A 25000-nucleotide genomic window follows, 5' to 3' on the forward strand; every position below is an offset into this window, starting at 1 on the left:
AGTTGTTTGGATAAAATCGAACTGGAAGCCATGAAGTTACAAGCAAATGAACCCCTTAGGGACAAGTTCAAAGACAGACTTCCGAGTTTTTACCAATCTTGCCAAAGGAAGAGTTTTCTAATGTCAAAGCTTTGCATCATGGTACCTTTCAATCTTTGGAACAATATACATGTGTGAACACACAATTTAAAGGATGAAACATGGGAAAAGCACTTTGAGAGCTAATTTTTCAGATGATAATCTCAGGTCACTTCTGACATTGGGAATATGAAACATAAAGCCAGGAATATCTACGATTTTGACATCCAGGAAATAATTTTACTATTTCCACAAATACAGTTGTCCATGTAGAGTGTATCAATGTATTATTAAATAATATTATATATGATGATACGTAATATTAATATTATAAATGGAAGAATATATCATTAAAACAACATCTATGTTTTGAATCTTTCTAATTTGAACCTCTAGTGTGTAGTTAGCCCCCTAACTCCTGTGTGACAGACAATATGGCCCTCTGGCAAAAGCATTTGTAGACTCCTGCTCTAACAGATAGGGATTCGAAACTTCAGCCACAATTCTTCCTTGTTTATCTTCCCAAATCCTGGCTTTTAGAAAATTATATTTCCCTACTGTTCAACTTTCTTCCATCAAGGAGAAATAAAGTATCAGTGAATAAAAAGAAAGAACAAAAAAGTTGGGGAACATTTCCTTGGAATTTACAAATAATTCAAAAACTTTGAACAATACAGCTAGCCTAAAAGAATAAAATGACAATATGGGACTTACACTCTGTGAAGTGAGGTCTTCCAGGAGCATCTGCAAAAATCAATTCCATATTTGATTGAACAGGTTCTTGGACAGATTCTGTGCCAATAGTAACAACAACTTTTGTTGGTAGCTTTATGTGGAATGCTTCACAAGTAGCCTAAAATGGACAATGCGTGGTCTAAATGGACCCAGGTTTGTCTTGACTTTCTCTTTCTACCAAACTTCATTCTTTATAGTTAGGCAATTCTTAATTAATTATACAAGAGTTGAGCATTGTTAGACACTTTTAGAGAAACCCTATACAATAGTTTCCTTAAGCTTTTAAGCATAAGTAAAATGCTTAATAGGGAATAGAATAAAACACTTGAAACACACATTTGAATAAAAAGCTGTTAAAGAGAACACATTTTTTTAGACATAAATCAAAGATAACCCAATACAAAAGAAGGGTAAGAAGGACCTGACTTTCTACAAAAAAAGGAAGAAAGAAGGAGTTTAAGATGTTGAATTAAAAATTTTAGTAGAAAAAAATAATTAGGTTTTTTTCTTGATAAACCTAAATAGGGTTCCTATTTATCCTCTGGTGAAAATGTAAGATTTTCACATATTTTATTTATACAATTTGTAGCAATAGTACAAATACATATATATATATATATATATATATATATATATATATATATATATATATATATATATATATATATATATATATATATATATATATATATATATCAGCCAATTATAATTGTATTGTTTTTTATATTTCTGTATATTTTGTAATTCAATTTTATTGCATATTAGCCAGTTTTAAACAACAATTGTATTTATTTATACAGATTTATTCAAAATCTATTTATAAAAAAAAGCCCTTGGAAAATAAATAATAATAATAGCCAAATTGCAACTATTTTAACATTTTTGCAGCAGAATTTTAGGTAAAAGAAAGTCTTATTGTTTTCTGTGTGCTATCTCTATTCAAACCAATCTGCAGAATTTTTTTTTCTAAAAACATTAAATGATTTAAATAAAAATGATCTTTTTTACCCTAGCCTCTGAAAAAGATAACTAATTATCAATGAAACAGTTACTGAGCATCTTGATCAGAATCATCTTTTCAATAGCTCTCAACATGGTTTCTGAAGCAACAGATCAGTTGACACTAATCTGCTCAAGTCATAAAACTATATTACAAAACAACTGGAGTTGGGAATCCCTATTGACATGATCCTTCTTGATTTTTCAAAAGCATTTGACAAAGTCTGCCATAAGAGACTTGAGCTCAAGCTAAAATCTACTGATTTGGAGGAAAAAATTCTTAAATGGATTATGGATTTCTTGAGGAATTGTATTCAGCATCTAAGAATATTTGATGGAGATGGCAATCCTATCCTCTCCTCCTCTCATGTTGTTATCAGTGGGGTTCCACAGGGTAGTGTGCTTGGCCCACCATGTTCAATATTGTCATAAACAATGCTCCTCTAGTGCTTAAAAGCAGGATGATGCTATATGCTGAAGACTCCAAGGTAATTGGTCCTGCTAGCACTCTTGAGGATACTTCTCAACTTCGGAAAGACCCTGAACTTTCAATGTGTCAAAATGCCGTGTTTTACACTTTGAACAAAAGAACATCAATACAACCTGCTCTCTTAAGGGTCAGTCACTTTCAATGTGTCAAAATGCCGTGTTTTACACTTTGAACAAAAGAACATCAATACAACCTGCTCTCTTAAGGGTCAGTCCCTTTCTCCAGTGTTGGAAGAATGTGACCTAGGAGTAATTGTTGAGAATCATCTTAAATTTAGAAATCATGTAAAGAAGGTAGCAGCATCAGCCAGCTCATCACTAGGGCTTATAAAAAGAACAATTTCCTCCTGTTCTCCTAAAATTCTGAACCTTTTGTATAAAGGACTTGTTCAGTCAAGACTTGAAACATGTATGGTCCATGCATCCCCCCTTTTCAAAAAAGATATTCAGAGAAGAGACACTAAGATGGTGAGTGGAATGCATGAGCTCCCTTCCCCTACAAGGGTATGCAAGCTGAAACTCCCAACTCTGGTTTAAAGAAGAACACAGGGTGATGCCATTCTGGTTCAACAGCTCATTAATTCAAGGGCACTTCGTCTCAGGATTCTTGTACAGGGGGACATAACTTGCAGTTATCCAGGCATTTCTCCTCAAAGGGACAATGTACCCATTTTCTTACCAACTGTGTTCCAAACCTCTGGAACATATTACTGCCATATACTGTTGCTGCCCAAACCACACACAGCTTTAAGAACCATCTTGACAACAAATGGTCAACAAAAGAATAGAAGTATAACTGGAAGCACTTGAAGCAGCAACATCAAACCAATAGCCAAGTGAACATATTCAACATACTCTATATAGCCAAATGGACATAGTCAAGTGAACATACTCTGGAGTTTCTAGAAGGAAAAATCCTTAAATTGCTCCAAGCTGCAATTTAAGGTAATAAGTAGATAAATAGTGATTTCTGAGCTCTGTGTGCAGGTATGGTCAGCTAGACTCTTGGCTAATAGTGAGATATTGTGGTGTTTGAAGCATTCTAACAGTTCACATTGTATGGTAAACTGAGCAGACGTTAGCATATTACATTCAAATAAACAATGGTCAATCATTTCATTTTTAACATTGCAAGACCTGCAAAGGGAGGAAGGGGGAACTTCACCACTTGAATTAGGGAACTGATATGAAAACGTCTGAAATTTTAGCCCATTTGAGCCTGACTTAATTCTAAAGTCTTAGAAAGGTGTTTTTTGGGAAAAGGCAAGAGGGATGTTCTATGCATTGCCTATTGGAATGAGCTTTAATACTAGCAAAAAGAAAAAAAATAGTATTATAATACCAGACTGTCTGCACTCTGCACTCAAGGGAGGAATTTCTCATCCACAAAAAAAAAAACAAAAAAAAACACCAAGGCATGGTCCAGAAGATGGTTAAGTGTATGATAGATTAGGTTGACTGCTAATAAATCAAGGTAAATATCACAATAAATTTATTATGAATTTCTTAAAGCATTGCTGTAGTGTTTCCCAGCAAAGCAGATGTGTTCTTTTACTTGTCCAATTTAAGGTCTAACCCCTAAATTCTTCCCCTGATATCTCCCAATGATAAATTCTTTATGTAGAAAATTCACCACCACCTAACCATAAAAAGTTGGCTAAAAATGTAAACAAAGAACATCCAAGATCTTTCTTCTGGTAAAAAACAATGCAAAATTCCACATTTTTGCAGATAGGAGTTTGAGACATCCCTGGAAAGGTGGTCTGATTTTCATTAAAATCCTTTGACAGTTAAGGGATGTTTTTCCCCTTGTATGGAAATCAAACAAATTTTCTCAGACTTGTAGCCTTTGATGGGTACACTAAACTTAATGAAACTTATACATTAAGAATCAGTGTGATAAACCAATTCTTTTGATATACCTATTGTATCAAAATTATGTTGTTTTAGCATTTTGATAACTGAGCTGTGTTGCTCCTTACATTACCACAAAATGTTTGAAAAGTTTTAATGGAACTTTTCCTTAAAGATGGCAAATGGTAAAAAGTTTTTTTTGTTTTTTTTTAATGTGAAAAATTACTGAAATTAAGAAAAAGCTTGGAAAGGAGAAAATGATAAAATTTGAGACAGAGCCTTAGCATTATCAATATCCTGATTAAAATTAATCCAATAATATTTCTTTTTACTTGTTTTACAAACTGTAGGTTATGGCCATGATCCAAGAAAAAAGATCCAAACCAATTTTACAACATGGTTGTCCATCTTGTTTCAGACCAGTTTTCTGTTTAGGTTTAAAAAAGCAACCATGTCAGGAAATTGGTTTGCTGGGACCAAAGAAGTGACACTGTCCACTGTTAGATTATTGAGGGGATTGTTTATATTGTCAAAGGAACCAAATTATTGAAAACTACACTATCCTTCAAAACTGTATAGAATTTTATCTAGTAATTGATAATAATTAGATGTCTTTCAAACAAAGATAAAATTCTAGTTTAACAACTTCTTGCTATCTTGGAAAGGGGTAAAGTTGGGAAAATGAAACTTTCAGTCATGAATCCAGGGCCAAGAATACACTATGGGAAGGTATTGCCAAGGTTTCATGTTAACCCCTTCTAATTTCTGTGATCAACAATTTGTGTCTCTTTCATTCAACACTCATCTTGGGCCACCATTTCAGGTTGGGCTTAGGACTGACTTACCCATATCCAATCACTGTTCCCATGAAACCCTTCTCCCCAAGTATTTGAATTTTATAGTAAAGCTCTAGTTAGTTGACTTCATCCTATATCAGAAAGGGGTTAGGTTAGGAAAATGAAACTTTCAGGGATGGGTCTACAGGCTAAAGTATTTTAGGAAGGTATTTTGAAGTATGTACCTCCACTCCTTCTAGAGGGCCCTGACCTTAATGACCTTCAAAATATGTGTTTTATAAAAGTGAAACCTTGCAAAATAGATCTTCTGCTTGAATGAAGTACAACAAAAATTGTCTTCAGCTTCACAACTTTGCTCAATCCCAATTTATAAGGTTTTAAAGATATGCAAATACATTTCCTAAATTTTGAAAAAAAAACATTGATGTGGCTCAGAATTCTACTCAAATAACAGGAATTGCATTTTCAGAACTAAAGACAGAGAAAAAGCAACTGGTCACTAAAAATTAAGGTAAAATGTTGTTTTGTTGAAATTTCAATAGGGATAGACCTGTCATGTAGGCTGATTTCAGGGCTCTCTAGGGGGAGAAGCAGTGGAGGTGGGTACTTTAAAATGCCTTCTGGGGATATGCTTTAGCCTGTAGACCCATCCCTAATGAAAGTTTCATTTTCCTAACCTAACCTCTTTCTGAGATAGCAAGAAGTCTCTCAACTATAATTTTTTTGATTACACTTATTAATTTCCTTTTCTCTAGTTTTAATTCTGAAAATACAATCCCTGTTGTTTTAGTAGAATTTTAACCCTTATAGCCTAAAAAGATTTTTTCTATATTATGGAAATATAGGCTAGCCTATTTGTATATTTTTGAATCTTTACAAATTAGGATTGAGAAAAGTTATAAAGCTGAAAAGTTTTCTGGTGCTTAATTTGAGCTGGAGATCTGTTTTGCAAAGTTTTATTTTCATAAAACTAAATTCATTTTTTAAACCTCACCCCTTTCAAAGAGAGATAAACTAGAATTTTACCAAGACATATTCAAAATCGTTTCAAAATTTGTAGATTATTGAAAATAGGCTGTACATTGTCTCAATAGCTAGCCTTCATCAAACTGAGCTACAAAGTCTGCTAGGCTATATTTAGCATGGGGGAGAAAATGATGAAAAACTTCCATTCAAAAGGAAAATCAGTAAGATAGTTGTTTTTCTTCTTTTTTTGAGGAGGGGGGAGTCACTATTGAGAGGGTGTTGGTAGCTGGTTTATCATAAATTGCAGCTTGGAGCAATCTAAGGATTTTAATACCTTGTTACTTTTTTAAAAGCTGTTTAAAATCTTAGATCAAAGTTTAGGATTCAATTTTTTTCTATTTATGGGAGGAGAATTCTAGCCTAACCGTTTTGCTAGCCTATTTTAGTTTTTGCCTAGGCTATCACAATTTGAAGAATGGGTCTAAATATTAATGTCACATATTCTCTAGAGTACCACAAAAACACACATTACTAAAGCTAATTATATCAGACATGTAATTTCTAGCAACAAAGGCAAACCTCACAAACCTTTAGCAACTAATAGGCCTGTGGATAAATTTCAATAAAATTTTTAATCCTTTCTTCTAATATTCTGTTCTTTTCTATTTCGAACCAGTGTTGCAACATTTCAACTCTCGAATCTCCCAATTCGGGAACAAGTTTAAAAAACTCCCAAAATGCATAGAAAACATTTTAAACGAGGGTTTTAAGTAGAGGCAACAAAGCATTCACTAATCACTGTTTCTTTTTAAAAATAGTGTTTCAAAAAACAGTGTCAACTTTGACGAAATCTCAAAAATTTACTAATCAAAATTTTACTTTTTTTAACAACATACTGTATTTTCCATGTTTTAAAGTTCGATATACTTCGCTTAAATTACATAATTCCCATTTTTACAAGAAAAGGTCTATTTCTCAATTTCTACTCCCACCATATTTATTTATTACAAGGTCGATGTCTATCTCAATATTTATGTGAATGTTTGCAAGGGCTAGACCTGTCAATCTAGAGTTATTTTAGTTTAAAGCTCTTCGTTAGTATTTCCTCCTCTATTCATCCAAAAATATTTGAATAAAGACTAAAATCGTCAGAAAAATATGAACTCTAATAAAGATACATGTAGGTATTTTCTTTCAACTTAGTATATGAGTCAAAATACTCCTAAAAAAAGAAATATTTATGTGTCTGTTGTTTTCATATTTTATAAGTATAGATTGGTGATCAAAATTCTCAGGGTTTCAAGCTGTGGTAGATTTCTAATTGTTTCTTTTTTAATTGTTAGAATTTAATTGTTTTAATTGTTAATTTTAATTGTTAGACACATCTGTTAAGTACAAGTATAAAAATTTGAAATTTGACTCAGATTTAGCATTAAGTAAAAGAATTATCCTGTAGAAATTTTGATTTATAAACAACTAATCGTGGAAATATGATTGGATGGAACGTATCAAAGTAAGTATAAAAATCCTCAGCAGTATATATAGCAGTTTAGACAATTTTATGGACAAATATATGAAACCCTTAAGCAAGAATAAAATAATAATTTTGTGGTTGGTTGGTATTGAGAAAGTTTGAAATCCTGAAGTAAAATTCTAGTTGCATTCCATTTCCGTGGTTAACTCAAGTTGTATGAATTTCCAGTTTCTATCAACATTTTAAAAGTAAATGTCCGAAAAACCATTCTTCTGATTCAAAATGAGAACTCAGAGATCCATCTATACCAGCTAGATATCTATACCAGCTAGATAAAAAATAAACACATAATTATTTGCCTTCCTTTAAACGAAAATGTATTTTTCTTAAATGATTACTCCGATCTTGTAAGGAGTATTTTGACTCATATATTTAGTTTTAAGTATTTTTCTTAAATACTTAAGATTTTTCTTAGCCCAAAGATTTTGGATTTTAAATTTCACTACGTTGTTATTACGAAATGAAGATTTCCGCCTCCCAGTTGGCTTTTGTGGTAATAGGGAGAGATTCCCTTGATAAACCTAAATTTAATGAAACACTTTTTGATTGTAAGCAATGTTAGTAAAATCTAACAAACACTGCACAAAGTGACTAAAACCTTTTTTCAAACTTGTTTGCAGAAAGAAACAGTCTTAATAATTAAAAACCAATTACAAAAAATAACTTTCGTCCCAACCCAAACCAGAGCAAACGTTTCCAACCACAAATCCGCCACCTATTCAGGGGGCACACACCCCCTTCCCCTGGATCCGCCACTGCTATTGAGCCACATTGACTCTTAGTTACAGTCTCTTACCATGAACTATCTGATGACTGCCTTATTTACATAGAACCTTAAATGCCGAATAGCGAAAAAATCATCAGATATTTGGTCTATTATCACACGAAATAAAGCAATGAAAATCAATTCAAAGTATTTTGTTTTTGGTGTTCCGAAATCAAAATAGGAATGAGCGATTTAAAAACGATAAACAGCTAGAATAATTAGAAGAGTTTGACAAAATTGGCTTACTATTAAATTGGAAGTCTAGAGATAATCGTAGCTTCTTCTTCGTCAGTTGCATCAGCCTTAACATAAGAAAATTTTTTTGCCATTCCTAAATTCACAATAAGAGAGGAGGAATCCGCATCCAATTGTTGTATTCCCATTTTGGCTTGCAAAATGGAGCTTTCAATATCATATGTTCGCCAGTGTACCATAGTATAAAGGTGTAAAACAGTATTAAAGTAGTAGAACGAACAATGAGCCTTTCACTAACTCCATTTTTGGGTAGGTCAAGGGAGAAGAAAGAAATTCGGGGAACGTAATTTTTTTGACGATTTTTCTTGATTTTTGGGGAAATGCCTGAAAATCGAGGAAAGTGGAAGCACTGCAGTGTTGCCGTATATGAAACAAAAAACACGCCAGGGCCTTTCAAAAACATGCCAAGAAATACCATAGCCTGCTATTATATAGTCATAGGCTGAGTAGAGAGAAGTAACGTGATAAACGATGACAGCTATTTTGGAAATCGATAAAAATGGGGGAAAACAAGGGAATGTGATTCATCAGTACTTGATATATAATATAAAGTAAGAGCTCCTTATTTTTTGGTCATTTTTTTTTGTATAGCCTAGGGCTATAAAAGACCATTAAAAGGGGTACAGGGTTGAGTTGTCAAAATGCAAACCAAACCATGGGAGTAAGCAAAATATTAGCAATATAAAAATGTGCAAGGATTTGTTCTAGCATGTTGGCTTCTCAAGAGGCCCAATTCTTACCCTTTACCCTATACACAAAACAACAGTGTACAGTGAGACAAAACACATATAAGATTGGCTATGCTTCATCTTTCAAAAGTAAAAAAAAAAGTCGGAAAGAGAAAAAAATTAAAAAATTAGATTTCCAACATAATGAAGTTCCAGTCCACTCCATTCTTATGGCTCACATCCTGTCCCTTCCTTCAAAAGCCCCGAATCCAAAGTCCAGCTGAGCAAGTCATTTGAAATTTTTAACTGAATAATAGCCCAGGCCCGAAAAAAATTCTTTATGTCGTTTCAAGTTTGTTACACATCGTGAAATGGTAAGTGCGATTGTGATAGTATTACATCTCACAGGGGCAAATGATATTTGTCAATTTTCTTTGTCTGGTCTGGATTTTGATGGATAGTAATAGGTTTGTTATAAAAGAAAAGAATATGGAAAACACCTAAATATTAATCTAAATTTTTAACCTAAATTATTATTATAAAAAACGCCTAAATATTAATCTCCTGAAGATAAATTGTACCTCAAATCGTTTATGCTACACTAATAAGAATTATAACAGGCAGTTGTCAAAACATGGTAATATTTTCCTTTATTATTCCGAAATATTACGTAAATAGTTTCGTAGAAAGCATTTAGATGACTTCAACATAGATCCAATAAAAAAGTTTTCAATTGCTGATCTTCAAGAAGGGCAAACATTATTTTTTGACAGTATCCAAATATGTTCTGTAAAAAGACGTTTTAACTGATTACATGGCATTCATATCTTCATTCTAAGTCCTACTTCACTCCAAATTTGGCTGAAATAATACTTTTTCTCCCTAAAGCTGCAACATATCTTTGTCAAAACTTCCTTTTCATTTTGGTCACTCATTATCAGACAATGATATGCCTTTGGAAAAGTCAAACTAAAGCGTTTCGCCTATGTTACTAGAAGAAGGTAATTCAGCCATGTGGAAGAGCACAAGTTCATGTGTCTTTTCAAATACAAAATTTTCAGAATTATTTCTATGAAATAATCTCTGCTGATTTAACCCCCTCATTCGGCTTGTCGGTATTTTGAAACGTGCCGAATTCATTTTCTAAGTTCAGAAAGGTCAAGGTCTTCAATAAGGTACCAAGTTCCTTTAATTTCCCAAAAATATAAGCTGTATACCAAACCTTCAATTGGCTCATCCAGATTTTCTGTAAAGATGGAAATACTGAATATTGACCAATAATGAACGAATACGAAAATATATTACATTTTTCTTTGCGTTTCTGTTTACTTTTGTGTCTCCCTGTTGGGAAGACCTCCCATGCCCTTTCTGCCCAGCATTTCTTCAGTTGTTTTGCTTTTTATGTTCTGTTGTTGAATCTTTCTTGTAGCATTTTTGCTATTATTATGACAAGATGTAGGATTTCCTATACACGTCACACTATGTGTATGGCCCAACTTTACTAGCTCTTCTCCTCGTTGGGGATTAATGTGATGTTTTTTTTCTATCTTTAAATGAATCGAATGAAATAGTCAAAACAGTTCTGAATAGCTTCGGTTTTGCCACTTAGGCAGCTGGTTTTCTGGTCGAATAAGACTCGAAAAAAGGTACAGCGTATTTGAGTGCAGTTTTTAATTAGTTATATATGTACTCGACACTTCGAGTTTGGATTGATGTGCTGCCAGCTTTTACAAACTTATCAACATACTCGGTAAACGTACAATCAGACATAAGCGAAACTCCTCCAAAGGATTTTGTAGGACAAAACAGCTAGAAATGGTGCTGAGAGGAGAGGGGATTCTCGAAGGCTTCTTTCAAGGCACAAAACGTAAGGATATTTAACTGGGAGCTATTGAGAGTAAATCTATATTCAGTATAATCATAAAAAAAGGAGTCTAGGAGGTTATCTCTGAACTGCTATTCTATCACTTGTTTAACTACTAAAAATTAAAAACTAAAACAGAGTTCATCTGCAAATTTGAATCGTTCATGAAAATTTGCTAGCACAAATTTGATCATGCATATGAAGACAGAGCCGGTATTTTCGGCTCCTTGTAGGAATGGGCATGTTATGTTTGTCATTCTGAGGTAATGTCCCCTTTATTCAATGGGTGTACGCACTGCGTTCGCTTTTCAGAAAAAAAAGAAAGAAAAAAGAACATGAGCTAGACAGCGTTACTGACACCCATAACTTCCATGTTCCTGGCCACAAAAAAAAATGAGTTATGAGGTCGAATGCTTTCTGAAATTCCCCTTAAAGTGCAAGGTTTAAATGCACTGCTGCAGACCACAGATAAAAAAAAAAAGAAAGAAAAGAAAATAAGCTGCAGCGTTGCTCCAAAACAGAATCAACGTCTAATTCAAGAGCTAAAGAAAATGGACATGCTGTACTCTTACTTTGCTTTCAAAAAGAAAAGTTCCAATAGCGAAACTAAATTTCGAATACCAGAATGGTGCATCAACAGAAATCTAAAACATGCCAAGACCAGACGATAGTTAAACTTAAATAAAAAAATAGGCACGCATCTAAATCCCGTCTAGCATCTTTGGCGAAGAGAAATCAGATCTAATCAACTGAATCACTCAAGCATAGCAAAAATACATGAAAACTCGGAACACTTATGGCAAGTCTTATATTTTTATCAAGATCAAAGATATATAATGCGTTTAACAACAAATTATTTCCAAATGACTGTGCACAACAGCACTTTCATTAGTTTACATTCACTTTCACTCAAACTAATTTAAATCAAACCAATGTTTGTAGCACATTTAACTAACAGCTGAATCAGACTGTATTATCCTTCATTCAACGAGCTTTTCTTTTATATTACAAGTGAGTAATTCATGAGCCAACAATTCTACCGAAAATGTCATCAACCAAACATGGATCATCATCATGATGATGGTTCCGGCCTATTATGAAAACGGCCACTATCCTAAAACAATACACAGTTAATTAGAAACACAGCAACTATATTCTCAAACATCATTAAAATAGATATTATTTCCCTGATAACACAAAGTTTTAAGTTTTCATTTAAAAATGTATTGCAGTATATTCTCTTCTTATTTTGTTATACTTCGCAACTGTCCTTTTCGCATATGATATGGGTTAGAAGCAAATTATTTATCATTGTTACATATCTTACATTTTAAACAGCAACCTTGTCAAAAAAAAAAAAAAAAAAAAAGATTATTTAAGTGAATTGTATAATATATCAAAAATACATTACTTTTATGCTAAAATCACCAAACAAGTTTCTAGTAGGATTGTTCCTATAGGATATTAGTTAGTTATATTCTTTGAATGCATTTTATTTTAAATTCATTTAAAAATATGTATTTGCCCATACCAACAAATTTAGTACTTGAATGAAAACTTGTTTCAATAAAGATTTCATATCTAACTGCAATTCAAATATAATCTTCAAACAAACAATAATCTATCTAATTCGAAATCTAACTAACAAAAATATGATTTTAACTACCAAGCAGTACTGAGATAAAGGACCAGAAATCTATCTTTTATAAATACTAATATTACGATTTCATAAAGATACAATTAAATTTACAGTTAAATTTACTGTTCCTAGATGTAAAGATACATAGAAAGTGGAAAAATTCTGGATGCCGTCTTGATAAATAGCTTGTCTTGAATCCTGGAAATTTTAGTCTTAGGATCTAGGACCTTATCCTAGATCTTGGGATCTAGAGCATCGTTTCACCACTCAGAGAGAAGTAAAAGTAATAATATGGTACCCTCTCACTAAAACATCAGCCATATTGCGTCAAAACTTTGGTCCTGTGTTAACAGGGAAACTATTAAATTCAGTGCAAAGCTGTGTTGTTTACTAGGCTATTATATTTTTGAGGGGATACAACTCCTCAATGTCACCCTGAAGCCACGTTTGCAGTCCCCATTCTAGTTAAGCAACCTCATGAAAAGTCTACTTCAACATCAATATGAGGACACATAGGCGAGGTTCCCTTTCAAGGATGGAGGTAGGAACTTATGACAGAGTGTATGGCACTAAACCATATCACAACATCAAAGGAGTTCCAGTCTTTTATACCCGGCCTTTCCTCACGGAGAATTAAGCTTAAAAATATGATTTGCAAATAAACTGACGTGTAAGAGTATTTGAATACTTTTCAACAAGTAAGATTCTATTAGAAACATTAAAAATTATTAAGCAGTTTTTGATAGTAAGCCTCTATTACTGATATGCCAGGAATTGCAAGAAGGTGGCAATAAAAGCCAAAGTAATATCTCATGCTCACTCATGCACAAAAGGCAATATGAAACATGATCTTATGCTTTATGAAAGAGAATTTTGCATTATGAAAGATAATATTAAAATTTTATATGACACTGAAACTTACTTCGAGGTCTTGTAAAGCCAACTTGACTTCATCTTCATTGAGATTTCCATATTCTTCAAATATTAATCTTAGAATGCGTCTCACATATCTGACCAGCTGAAAATCTCCGCAAATGTAAATATGACCATTTTGAAGATATAACGATTCATACATACGAAAGGCATTGTCACTGATCACCATCTGCACAAGTCCCTGGAAAGAAATTATTACTAAATCCAAACACGGCTCCATCTACATTAATTTTTACTTTAAGGGAAAAACAGCACATAAACAAAAGAAGAGTCAAAAACTAGTAACGATAACTTCTTTCCATTAGACATGCATGTGCCTTCGGAATCCTAACAAACTGATTATTACCTATATTCAAAGTCTGACTACTACGAACCAACTATTATTTTTCGTTATTTTTCGAGCTGACTCTTAATTTTTTTCAGATAAAATTCTTTTAATTTAAGAAAACAAAATTTATTTCACATACTTTATACAAAAAACTTTTAGTTTTAATTATACCTAATCATTCAATTTGATTCGGCTCTCCGCATCATCAAGCATGCTTATAGGGTAAAGGGATATACTTGAAAGTTATGCGTTCAAACTTTGCTAAACAATCACGCCTAATCACGGTATTTGATATACTTGACACCCCCATAAAAGCAAGAAGTCAAAGAAAGTAAAATTAAGTAAAGTTCTAAACAGGCAAAAACTCGGGGAAGAGGCCTTTGAGAACGCCCTTCCCCCTAAAACATTTTTATGTCCACTATCGAATCTATTATCCAACGTTTTCCATTAAATTCATTTTTTTTATCCATCTCAAAATAATTTCTATGAACGTACCTGTACCAAGACCAGATTATTTAGATAAAACTACAAAATACCTGGTCGTAAACATGTATTTTGCATTTAAATAATAAAATATGTATTTAAAAAAACAAATAGACCTACACTAGAGCAAAAAAGCGCTAAAGATAGTACCAGAAGAATTTTTTTGTAGGGTAATCACATGAGTTTTATTTAGGCTCTACTTTACTGTAGAAAAAATTATGCAAACCAAGAATTATGAATTAGGCTAGAGAAAATATAAAAAATGTTTAAACAAAAATAATGAAGAAATATTTTAGAAATTGGAAATAGATTTTTTTTTACCCATCTTTAAGTCAAAACAGTTTCTGTGAACGTACCTGTGCCAAGGCCATATTATTTAGATAAAACTACAAAATACTTGGTCATAAACATGTTTAAATGGCATTTCCAAATACGTGACTAAAAATATATTTTGTTTTTAAATAATAAAATATGTATTTAAATATGCAAACGGACCTACAATAGGCTCTACTTTACAGTAAGAAAAAATTATGCAAACCAAGAATTATGAATTAGGCTAGAGAAAATACCAAAAATGTTAAGAAAGATTTTAGAATTTGGAAAGGGGGAAAAGTTGAGAGGGTAAATACCCTCCCTCTAAAAGAACAAAAGCTATCAGTACATAGCTCCAACTACAACTGCAAAGAATAAAAACCAAATTTGAAGAAAAAACCCGATTCTTTCACAATTTCACTGTTAAATGGCTGTTTCAGAAAAAAAAAAAAACTTGAAAGACTAAAACTAATAGCGTGAGGTAACCATTACATAAAAGTTGTCTTTGAGTAGTTGTGAAGTTTCATGAACGCTCAACACTTTGGATTTTAGTGATCTTGTCATTGGTGATTTTACCAGGAACAATGGCGTGAATTGGCAGAAAAATGCTAATTATTTGAGAATGGAACAAGATCTTTGGCGAAACATAGTCCTAGTTTATATCAATTTCAGTTTTTGATTCTGGGGCAGCACTGTAGCACAACCACAATCACAGTATCTTGTTTGGCTGATCCGTTTGTATGATATTTTGTGTAAATACAACTAAATACATTGTACCTACTAAACCAACCCCAAGTTACCAATGTTTGCAAAACTATAAATAGATTGTTATCTGTTTTTGTTTGTTGGTGGTGGGGGGGGGGGTACGCTGCAAAGGTATACAATAAGCGTTGTCGAAGCATCAACAACACCATAAACACTAATTTTCAAGAAGAAAATTCTGCTAAACAGAGGTGTAGAATAGTGGTTTTTTAGTACTGCTATGTTATGAACTATTTTTATGCTTCTTAGCAGTTCCGTTTGTTTTCAACTTGATACAATTCACTTTTTTGCAATCACGCGCTTTTCGTTCTGTAAATTCATCCGTTTTCATACTTTACTGCTTAAGGTCAGTGCTTGGTCATATTTAACTTTTAAGGTTTTTCATTTTGAATAGTTTTTGTTTCTTCGATTTTTAGGCTGCTCAAAAGCTTGGTTGTGTTGGGAACTGGACAGTACAAGATATATTACTCCTTATAGTTCAGGGAGGTGATGGAAATGAACATTTCTTAATATTCCTAAAGATATATTTCTAAAAGTGCCACTTCACCACCCTAAGTAAGTACACAGATCATCAGTTTATGCATAGCCTTCTAACCATAGTTAGGGAACCAGACGAGATAAATGTTGATATTTAAGGTATTTGGTGATCACCAAGCAGGAGATAGTTTAAGAATGTAATCTGATGCAATCGATCATGCTGAATACGAAAATCAACGTTATATAGTCAACAAATAGGTGCTACATCCCCATTTCTTCAAATTCCCTAAAAATCGATCTGAAGTGACAAAATCCCTTTAATATAAATAAAGAAACCAAACTACTACAAAATTATGGAGTTATTTGTACAATTAATTGGAATTTAATAACGTTCAATTTTTTTTCTAAATTGTTTTATTTTTTGCCGCTCAGTTGTAATCCTTAAAAAATGACAAAAAATATATTATAGTCTAAAGCAAATGAGGAAAACTTGATCCATCTGCAAAGTTTTTCTACATAAGGTTTATTTCTTAAATTAATGGACTTGTATAGGAAATTTATCATTTTTCAAATTCGAGTGATCCAGAAAACTCTCTACCATCTATCCCATTATCGTAATCTTTTATATATTTAAACTGAACTGTCCAGGAGGGGAAAATTGGGCTTGAATCTCGTCCCTCCGAGACATTTTTCTAAGTCGTAAACTAGTAATAAAAATGCAAACAAAGAAGCTATCTTTTCCTCTGACTCGAAAACTGGAATTACAAATACAGAAGTGAAAAAAAAACCTTATCTCCTGAACTATAGCTCTTTTGTAAAGCATCTCCCTCCCCATCCCCATGATAAAATTTCTATCAGAACAATTCTATCAGAAATAGTATATTCTATCAGAAATAGTGTGTGTGTGTGTGTGTGTGTGTGTGTCTGTGTGTGCGTCTGTGTGAGTGTCTGTGTGTGTTTCTGTGTGTGTCTGTGTGTGTGTGTGTGTGTCTGTGTGTGTGTGTGTGTCTGTCTGTGTGTGTGTGTCTGTCTGTGTGTGTGTGTGTCTGTCTGTGTGTGTGTATGTGTCTGTCTGTGTGTGTGTGTCTGTCTGTGTGTGTGTGTCTGTCTGTGTGTGTGTGTCTGTCTGTGTGTGTGTGTCTGTCTGTGTGTGTGTGTCTGTCTGTGTGTGTGTGTCTGTCTGTGTGTGTGTGTTTGTCTGTGTGTGTGTGTCTGTCTGTGTGTGTGTGTCTGTCTGTGTGTGTGTGTCTGTCTGTCGTGTGTGTGTGTGTCTGTCTGTGTGTGTGTGTCTGTCTGTGTGTGTGTGTCTGTCTGTCTGTGTGTGTCTGTCTGTCTGTGTGTGTGTGTCTGTCTGTGTGTGTGTGTCTGTCTGTGTGTGTGTCTGTCTGTCTGTGTGTGTGTGTGTCTGTCTGTGTGTGTGTGTGTCTGTCTGTGTGTGTGTGTGTCTGTCTGTGTGTGTCTGTCTGTGTGTGTGTGTGTGTCTGTCTGTGTGTGTGTGTGTGTCTGTCTGTGTGTGTGTGTGTGTGTGTCTGTCTGTGTGTGTGTGTGTGTCTGTCTGTGTGTGTGTGTGTCTGTCTGTGTGTGTGTGTCTGTCTGTGTGTGTGTGTCTGTCTGTGTGTGTGTGTCTGTCTGTGTGTGTGTGTCTGTCTGTGTGTGTGTGTCTGTCTGTGTGTGTGTGTCTGTCTGTGTGTGTGTCTGTCTGTGTGTGTGTGTCTGTCTGTGTGTGTGTGTCTGTCTCTGTGTGTGTGTCTGTCTCTGTGTGTGTGTCTGTCTCTGTGTGTGTGTGTCTGTCTCTGTGTGTGTGTGTGTGTGTCTGTCTCTCTGTGTGTGTGTGTGTGTCTGTCTCTCTGTGTGTGTGTGTCTGTCTCTGTGTGCGTGTGTGTCTGTCTCTGTGTGTGTGTGTCTGTCTCTGTGTGTGTGTGTCTGTCTCTGTGTGTGTGTGTGTGTCTGTCTCTGTGTGTGTGTGTGTCTGTCTCTGTGTGTGTGTGTGTCTGTCTCTGTGTGTGTGTGTGTGTGTCTGTCTCTGTGTGTGTGTGTGTGTCTGTCTCTGTGTGTGTGTGTGTCTGTCTCTGTGTGTGTGTGTCTGTCTCTCTGTGTGTGTGTGTGTCTGTCTCTGTGTGTGTGTGTCTGTCTCTGTGTGTGTGTGTCTGTCTCTGTGTGTGTGTGTCTGTCTCTGTGTGTGTGTGTCTGTCTCTGTGTGTGTGTGTCTGTCTCTGTGTGTGTGTGTCTGTCTCTGTGTGTGTGTGTCTGTCTCTGTGTGTGTGTGTCTGTCTCTGTGTGTGTGTGTCTGTCTCTGTGTGTGGTGTGTCTGTCTCTGTGTGTGTGTGTCTGTCTCTGTGTGTGTGTGTCTGTCTCTGTGTGTGTGTGTCTGTCTCTGTGTGTGTGTGTCTGTCTGTGTGTGTGTGTGTCTGTCTCTGTGTGTGTGTGTCTGTCTCTGTGTGTGTGTGTCTGTCTCTGTGTGTGTGTGTCTGTCTCTGTGTGTGTGTGTCTGTCTCTGTGTGTGTGTGTCTGTCTCTGTGTGTGTGTGTCTGTCTCTGTGTGTGTGTGTCTGTCTCTGTGTGTGTGTGTCTGTCTCTGTGTGTGTGTGTCTGTCTCTGTGTGTGTGTGTCTGTCTCTGTGTGTGTGTGTCTGTCTCTGCGTGTGTGTGTCTGTCTCTGTGTGTGTGTGTCTGTCTCTGTGTGTGTGTGTCTGTCTCTGTGTGTGTGTGTCTGTCTCTGTGTGTGTGTGTCTGTCTCTGTGTGTGTGTGTCTGTCTCTGTGTGTGTGTGTCTGTCTCTGTGTGTGTGTGTCTGTCTCTGTGTGTGTGTGTCTGTCTCTGTGTGTGTGTGTCTGTCTCTGTGTGTGTGTGTCTGTCTCTGTGTGTGTGTGTCTGTCTCTGTGTGTGTGTGTCTGTCTCTGTGTGTGTGTGTCTGTCTCTGTGTGTGTGTGTCTGTCTCTGTGTGTGTGAGTCTGTCTCTGTGTGTGTGTGTCTGTCTCTGTGTGTGTGTGTCTGTCTCTATGTGTGTGTGTCTGTCTCTGTGTGTGTGTGTCTGTCTCTGTGTGTGTGTGTCTGTCTCTGTGTGTGTGTGTCTGTCTCTGTGTGTTTGTGTCTGTCTCTGTGTGTGTGTGTGTGTGTCTGTCTCTGTGTGTGTGTGTGTCTGTCTCTGTGTGTGTGTGTGTCTGTCTCTGTGTGTGTGTGTGTCTGTCTCTGTGTGTGTGTGTGTGTGTCTGTCTCTGTGTGTGTGTGTGTCTGTCTCTGTGTGTGTTGTGTCTGTCTCTGTGTGTGTGTGTGTCTGTCTCTGTGTGTGTGTGTGTCTGTCTCTGTGTGTGTGTGTGTGTCTGTCTCTGTGTGTGTGTGTGTCTGTCTCTGTGTGTTTGTGTCTGTCTCTGTGTGTTTGTGTCTGTCTCTGTGTGTGTGTGTCTGTCTCTGTGTGTGTGTGTCTGTCTCTGTGTGTGTGTGTCTGTCTTTCTGTGTGTGTGTCTGTCTCTGTGTGTGTGTGTGTCTGTCTCTGTGTGTGTGTGTCTGTCTCTGTGTGTGTGTGTGTCTGTCTATGTGTGTGTGTGTCTGTCTGTGTGTGTGTGTGTCTGTGTGTGTGTGTGTCTGTCTGTGTATGTGTGTGTCTGTCTGTGTGTGTGTGTGTCTGTCTGTGTGTGTGTGTGTCTGTCTGTGTGTGTGTGTGTCTGTCTGTCTGTGTGTGTGTGTGTGTGTCTGTCTGTGTGTGTGTCTGTCTGTGTGTGTGTCTGTCTGTGTGTGTGTGTGTCTATCTGTGTGTGTGTGTGTCTGTCTGTGTGTGTGTGTGTCTGTCTGTGTGTGTGTGTGTCTGTCTGTGTGTGTGTGTGTCTGTCTGTGTGTGTGTGTGTGTGTGTGTGTGTGTCTGTCTGTGTGTGTGTGTGTGTCTGTCTGTGTGTGTGTCTGTCTGTGTGTGTGTGTGTCTGTCTGTGTGTGTGTGTGTGTCTGTCTGTGTGTGTGTGTGTCTGTCTGTGTGTGTGTCTGTCTGTCTGTGTGTGTGTCTGTCTGTGTGTGTGTGTGTCTGTCTGTGTGTGTGTGTGTCTGTCTGTGTGTGTGTGTGTCTGTCTGTGTGTGCGTGTGAGTGTCTGTCTGTGTGTGTGTGTGTGTGTCTGTCTGTGTGTGTGTGTCTGTCTGTGTGTGTGTGTGTCTGTCTGTGTGTGTGTGTGTGTGTCTGTCTGTGTGTGTGTGTGTCTGTCTGTGTGTGTGTGTGTGTGTGTGTGTGTGTGTCTGTCTGTGTGTGTGTGTGTGTCTGTCTGTGTGTGTGTGTGTCGGTCTGTGTGTGTGTGTGTCTGTCTGTGTGTGTGTGTCTGTCTGTGTGTGTGTGTGTGTCTGTCTGTGTTTGTGTGTGTCTGTCTGTGTGTGTGTGTGTGTGTCTGTCTGTGTGTGTGTGTCTGTCTGTGTGTGTGTGTCTGTCTGTGTGTGTGTCTGTCTGTGTGTGTGTCTGTCTGTGTGTGTGTGTGTCTGTCTGTGTGTGTGTGTGTGTCTGTCTGTGTGTGTGTGTGTCTGTCTGTGTGTGTGTGTGTCTGTCTGTGTGTGTGTGTGTCTGTCTGTGTGTGTGTGTGTCTGTCTGTGTGTGTCTGTCTGTGTGTGTGTGTGTCTGTCTGTGTGTGTGTGTGTCTGTCTGTGTGTGTGTGTGTGTCTGTCTGTGTGTGTGTGTGTGTGTGTGTGTCTGTCTGTGTGTGTGTGTGTCTGTGTGTGTGTGTGTGTGTCTGTCTGTGTGTGTGTGTGTCTGTCTGTGTGTGTGTGTGTGTGTGTCTGTCTCTGTGTGTGTGTGTGTGTCTGTCTCTGTGTGTGTGTGTGTGTCTGTCTGTGTGTGTGTGTGTGTCTGTCTGTGTGTGTGTGTGTCTGTCTGTGTGTGTGTGTGTCTGTCTGTGTGTGTGTGTGTGTGTGTCTGTCTGTGTGTGTGTGTGTCTGTCTGTGTGTGTGTGTGTCTGTCTGTGTGTGTGTGTGTCTGTCTGTGTGTGTGTGTGTCTGTCTGTGTGTGTGTGTGTCGGTCTGTGTGTGTGTGTGTGTGTGTGTGTCTGTCTGTGTGTGTGTGTGTGTCTGTCTGTGTGTGTGTGTCTGTCTGTGTGTGTGTGTGTGTCTGTCTGTGTGTGTGTGTGTGTCTGTCTGTGTGTGTGTGTGTCTGTCTGTGTGTGTGTGTCTGTCTGTGTGTGTGTGTGTGTGTCTGTCTGTGTGTGTGTGTGTGTCTGTCTGTGTGCGTGTGTGTGTCTGTCTGTGTGTGTGTGTGTCTGTCTGTGTGTGTGTGTGTCTGTCTGTGTGTGTGTGTGTCTGTCTGTGTGTGTGTGTGTCTGTCTGTGTGTGTGTGTGTGTCTGTCTGTGTGTGTGTGTGGTCTGTCTGTGTGTGTGTGTGTCTGTCTGTGTGTGTGTGTGTGTGTCTGTGTGTGTGTGTGTGTGTGTGTGTGTGTGTGTCTGTCTGTGTGTGTGTGTGTCTGTCTGTGTGTGTGTCTGTCTGTGTGTGTGTGTGTGTGTCTGTCTGTGTGTGTGTGTGTGTGTCTGTCTGTGTGTGTGTGTGTCTGTCTGTGTGTGTGTGTGTCTGTCTGTGTGTGTGTGTGTCTGTCTGTGTGTGTGTGTGTCTGTCTGTGTGTGTGTGTGTCTGTCTGTGTGTGTGTGTGTCTGTCTGTGTGTGTGTGTGTGTGTGTCTGTCTGTGTTTGTGTGTGTCTGTCTGTGTTTGTGTGTGTCTGTCTGTCTGTGTGTGTGTGTCTGTCTGTGTGTGTGTGTCTGTCTGTGTGTGTGTGTGTGTGTCTGTCTGTGTGTGTGTGTGTGTGTGTCTGTCTGTGTGTGTGTGTGTCTGTCTGTGTGTGTGTGTGTCTGTCTGTGTGTGTGTGTGTGTGTCTGTCTGTGTGTGTGTGTGTGTCTGTCTGTGTGTGTGTGTGTCTGTCTGTGTGTGTGTGTGTCTGTCTGTGTGTGTGTGTGTGTGTGTGTGTGTGTGTGTGTGTGTGTCTGTGTGTGTGTGTGTGTCTGTCTGTGTGTGTGTGTCTGTCTGTGTGTGTGTGTGTCTGTCTGTCTGTGTGTGTGTCTGTCTGTGTGTGTGTGTGTCTGTCTGTGTGTGTGTGTGTCTGTCTGTGTGTGTGTGTGTCTGTCTGTGTGTGTGTGTGTCTGTCTGTGTGTGTGTGTGTGTGTCTGTCTGTGTGTCTGTGTGTGTGTGTGTGTGTGTGTGTGTCTGTCTGTGTGTGTGTGTGTCTGTCTGTGTGTGTGTGTGTCTGTCTGTGTGTGTGTCTGTCTGTGTGTGTGTGTCTGTCTGTGTGTGTGTGTGTGTCTGTCTGTGTGTGTGTGTGTGTCTGTGTGTGTGTGTGTCTGTCTGTGTGTGTGTGTGTCTGTCTGTGTGTGTGTGTGTCTGTGTGTGTGTGTCTGTCTCTGTGTGTGTGTGTGTGTGTCTGTCTCTGTGTGTGTGTGTGTCTGTCTCTGTGTGTGTGTGTGTCTGTCTCTGTGTGTGTGTGTCTGTCTCTCTGTGTGTGTGTGTCTGTCTCTGTGTGTGTGTGTCTGTCTCTGTGTGTGTGTGTGTGTCTGTCTCTCTGTGTGTGTGTCTGTCTCTGTGTGTGTGTGTCTGTCTGTGTGTGTGTGTCTGTCTCTGTGTGTGTGTGTCTGTCTCTGTGTGTGTGTGTGTCTGTCTCTGTGTGTGTGTGTCTGTCTCTGTGTGTGTGTGTCTGTCTCTGTGTGTGTGTGTCTGTCTCTGTGTGTGTGTGTCTGTCTCTGTGTGTGTGTGTCTGTCTCTGTGTGTGTGTGTCTGTCGCTGTGTGTGTGTGTCTGTCTGTGTGTGTGTGTGTCTGTCTCTGTGTGTGTGTGTCTGTCTCTGTGTGTGTGTGTCTGTCTCTGTGTGTGTGTGTCTGTCTCTGTGTGTGTGTGTCTGTCTCTGTGTGTGTGTGTCTGTCTCTGTGTGTGTGTGTCTGTCTCTGTGTGTGTGTGTCTGTCTCTGTGTGTGTGTGTCTGTCTCTGTGTGTGTGTGTCTGTCTCTGTGTGTGTGTGTCTGTCTCTGTGTGTGTGTGTCTGTCTCTGCGTGTGTGTGTCTGTCTCTGTGTGTGTGTGTCTGTCTCTGTGTGTGTGTGTCTGTCTCTGTGTGTGTGTGTCTGTCTCTGTGTGTGTGTGTCTGTCTCTGTGTGTGTGTGTCTGTCTGTGTGTGTGTGTCTGTCTCTGTGTGTGTGTCTGTCTCTGTGTGTGTGTGTCTGTCTCTGTGTGTGTGTGTCTGTCTCTGTGTGTGTGTGTCTGTCTCTGTGTGTGTGTGTCTGTCTGTGTGTGTGTGTGTCTGTCTCTGTGTGTGTGTGTCTGTCTCTGTGTGTGTGTGTCTGTCTCTGTGTGTGTGTGTCTGTCTCTGTGTGTGTGTGTCTGTCTCTGTGTGTGTGTGTCTGTCTCTGTGTGTGTGTGTCTGTCTCTGTGTGTGTGTGTCTGTCTCTGTGTGTGTGTGTCTGTCTCTGTGTGTGTGTGTCTGTCTCTGTGTGTTTGTGTCTGTCTCTGTGTGTGTGTGTGTGTGTCTGTCTCTGTGTGTGTGTGTGTCTGTCTCTGTGTGTGTGTGTGTCTGTCTCTGTGTGTGTGTGTGTCTGTCTCTGTGTGTGTGTGTGTGTGTCTGTCTCTGTGTGTGTGTGTCTGTCTCTGTGTGTGTTGTGTCTGTCTCTGTGTGTGTGTGTGTCTGTCTCTGTGTGTGTGTGTGTCTGTCTCTGTGTGTGTGTGTGTGTCTGTCTCTGTGTGTGTGTGTGTCTGTCTCTGTGTGTTTGTGTCTGTCTCTGTGTGTTGTGTGTCTGTCTCTGTGTGTGTGTGTCTGTCTCTGTGTGTGTGTGTCTGTCTCTGTGTGTGTGTGTCTGTCTTTCTGTGTGTGTGTCTGTCTCTGTGTGTGTGTGTGTCTGTCTCTGTGTGTGTGTGTCTGTCTCTGTGTGTGTGTGTGTCTGTCTATGTGTGTGTGTGTCTGTCTGTGTGTGTGTGTGTCTGTGTGTGTGTGTGTCTGTCTGTGTATGTGTGTGTCTGTCTGTGTGTGTGTGTGTCTGTCTGTGTGTGTGTGTGTCTGTCTGTGTGTGTGTGTGTCTGTCTGTCTGTGTGTGTGTGTGTGTGTCTGTCTGTGTGTGTGTGTCTGTCTGTGTGTGTGTCTGTCTGTGTGTGTGTGTGTCTGTCTGTGTGTGTGTGTGTCTGTCTGTGTGTGTGTGTGTCTGTCTGTGTGTGTGTGTGTCTGTCTGTGTGTGTGTGTGTCTGTCTGTGTGTGTGTGTGTCTGTGTGTGTGTGTGTCTGTCTGTGTGTGTGTGTGTGTCTGTCTGTGTGTGTGTCTGTCTGTGTGTGTGTGTGTCTGTCTGTGTGTGTGTGTGTGTCTGTCTGTGTGTGTGTGTGTCTGTCTGTGTGTGTGTCTGTCTGTCTGTGTGTGTGTCTGTCTGTGTGTGTGTGTGTCTGTCTGTGTGTGTGTGTGTCTGTCTGTGTGTGTGTGTGTCTGTCTGTGTGTGTGTGTGTCTGTCTGTGTGTGTGTGTGTGTCTGTCTGTGTGTGTGTGTCTGTCTGTGTGTGTGTGTGTCTGTCTGTGTGTGTGTGTGTGTGTCTGTCTGTGTGTGTGTGTGTCTGTCTGTGTGTGTGTGTGTGTGTGTGTGTGTGTCTGTCTGTGTGTGTGTGTGTGTCTGTCTGTGTGTGTGTGTGTCTGTCTGTGTGTGTGTGTGTCTGTCTGTGTGTGTGTGTCTGTCTGTGTGTGTGTGTGTGTCTGTCTGTGTTTGTGTGTGTCTGTCTGTGTGTGTGTGTGTGTGTCTGTCTGTGTGTGTGTGTCTGTCTGTGTGTGTGTGTCTGTCTGTGTGTGTGTCTGTCTGTGTGTGTGTCTGTCTGTGTGTGTGTGTGTCTGTCTGTGTGTGTGTGTGTCTGTCTGTGTGTGTGTCTGTCTGTGTGTGTGTGTGTCTGTCTGTGTGTGTGTGTGTCTGTCTGTGTGTGTGTGTGTCTGTCTGTGTGTGTCTGTCTGTGTGTGTGTGTGTCTGTCTGTGTGTGTGTGTGTCTGTCTGTGTGTGTGTGTGTGTCTGTCTGTGTGTGTGTGTGTGTGTGTGTGTCTGTCTGTGTGTGTGTGTGTCTGTGTGTGTGTGTGTGTGTCTGTCTGTGTGTGTGTGTGTCTGTCTGTGTG

General features: G+C 38.3%; 2 protein-coding genes and 1 long non-coding RNA gene across 3 annotated transcripts in view; 1 reads left to right on the top strand and 2 right to left on the bottom strand.

Annotated features, from left to right (window-relative positions):
* Window positions 1-6568, bottom strand: part of LOC136027180 (nitric oxide synthase 1-like) — a 29853-nt gene extending 23285 nt beyond the window's left edge. Inside the window, exon 1 of the mRNA XM_065704187.1 lies at window positions 6507-6568. The gene's annotated coding sequence lies outside the window, so the exon portion shown is untranslated. The remainder of the gene's footprint in view (window positions 1-6506) is intronic.
* LOC136027188 (tRNA N6-adenosine threonylcarbamoyltransferase, mitochondrial-like) overlaps window positions 1-25000 on the top strand; it is a 373253-nt gene that overhangs the window by 148805 nt on the left and 199448 nt on the right. The window lies entirely within an intron of this gene.
* LOC136027181 (uncharacterized) overlaps window positions 11799-25000 on the bottom strand; it is a 41469-nt gene continuing 28267 nt past the window's right edge. The window contains exons 3-4 of the long non-coding RNA XR_010617514.1: window positions 13567-13758; window positions 11799-12119 (exon numbers count right to left, since the gene is read on the bottom strand). This is a non-coding gene — a long non-coding RNA (uncharacterized LOC136027181). The remainder of the gene's footprint in view (window positions 12120-13566; window positions 13759-25000) is intronic.

Source organism: Artemia franciscana, chromosome 5 (assembly GCF_032884065.1).
Source record: "Artemia franciscana chromosome 5, ASM3288406v1, whole genome shotgun sequence".
Classification (NCBI taxonomy): Eukaryota; Metazoa; Arthropoda; class Branchiopoda; order Anostraca; family Artemiidae; genus Artemia; species Artemia franciscana.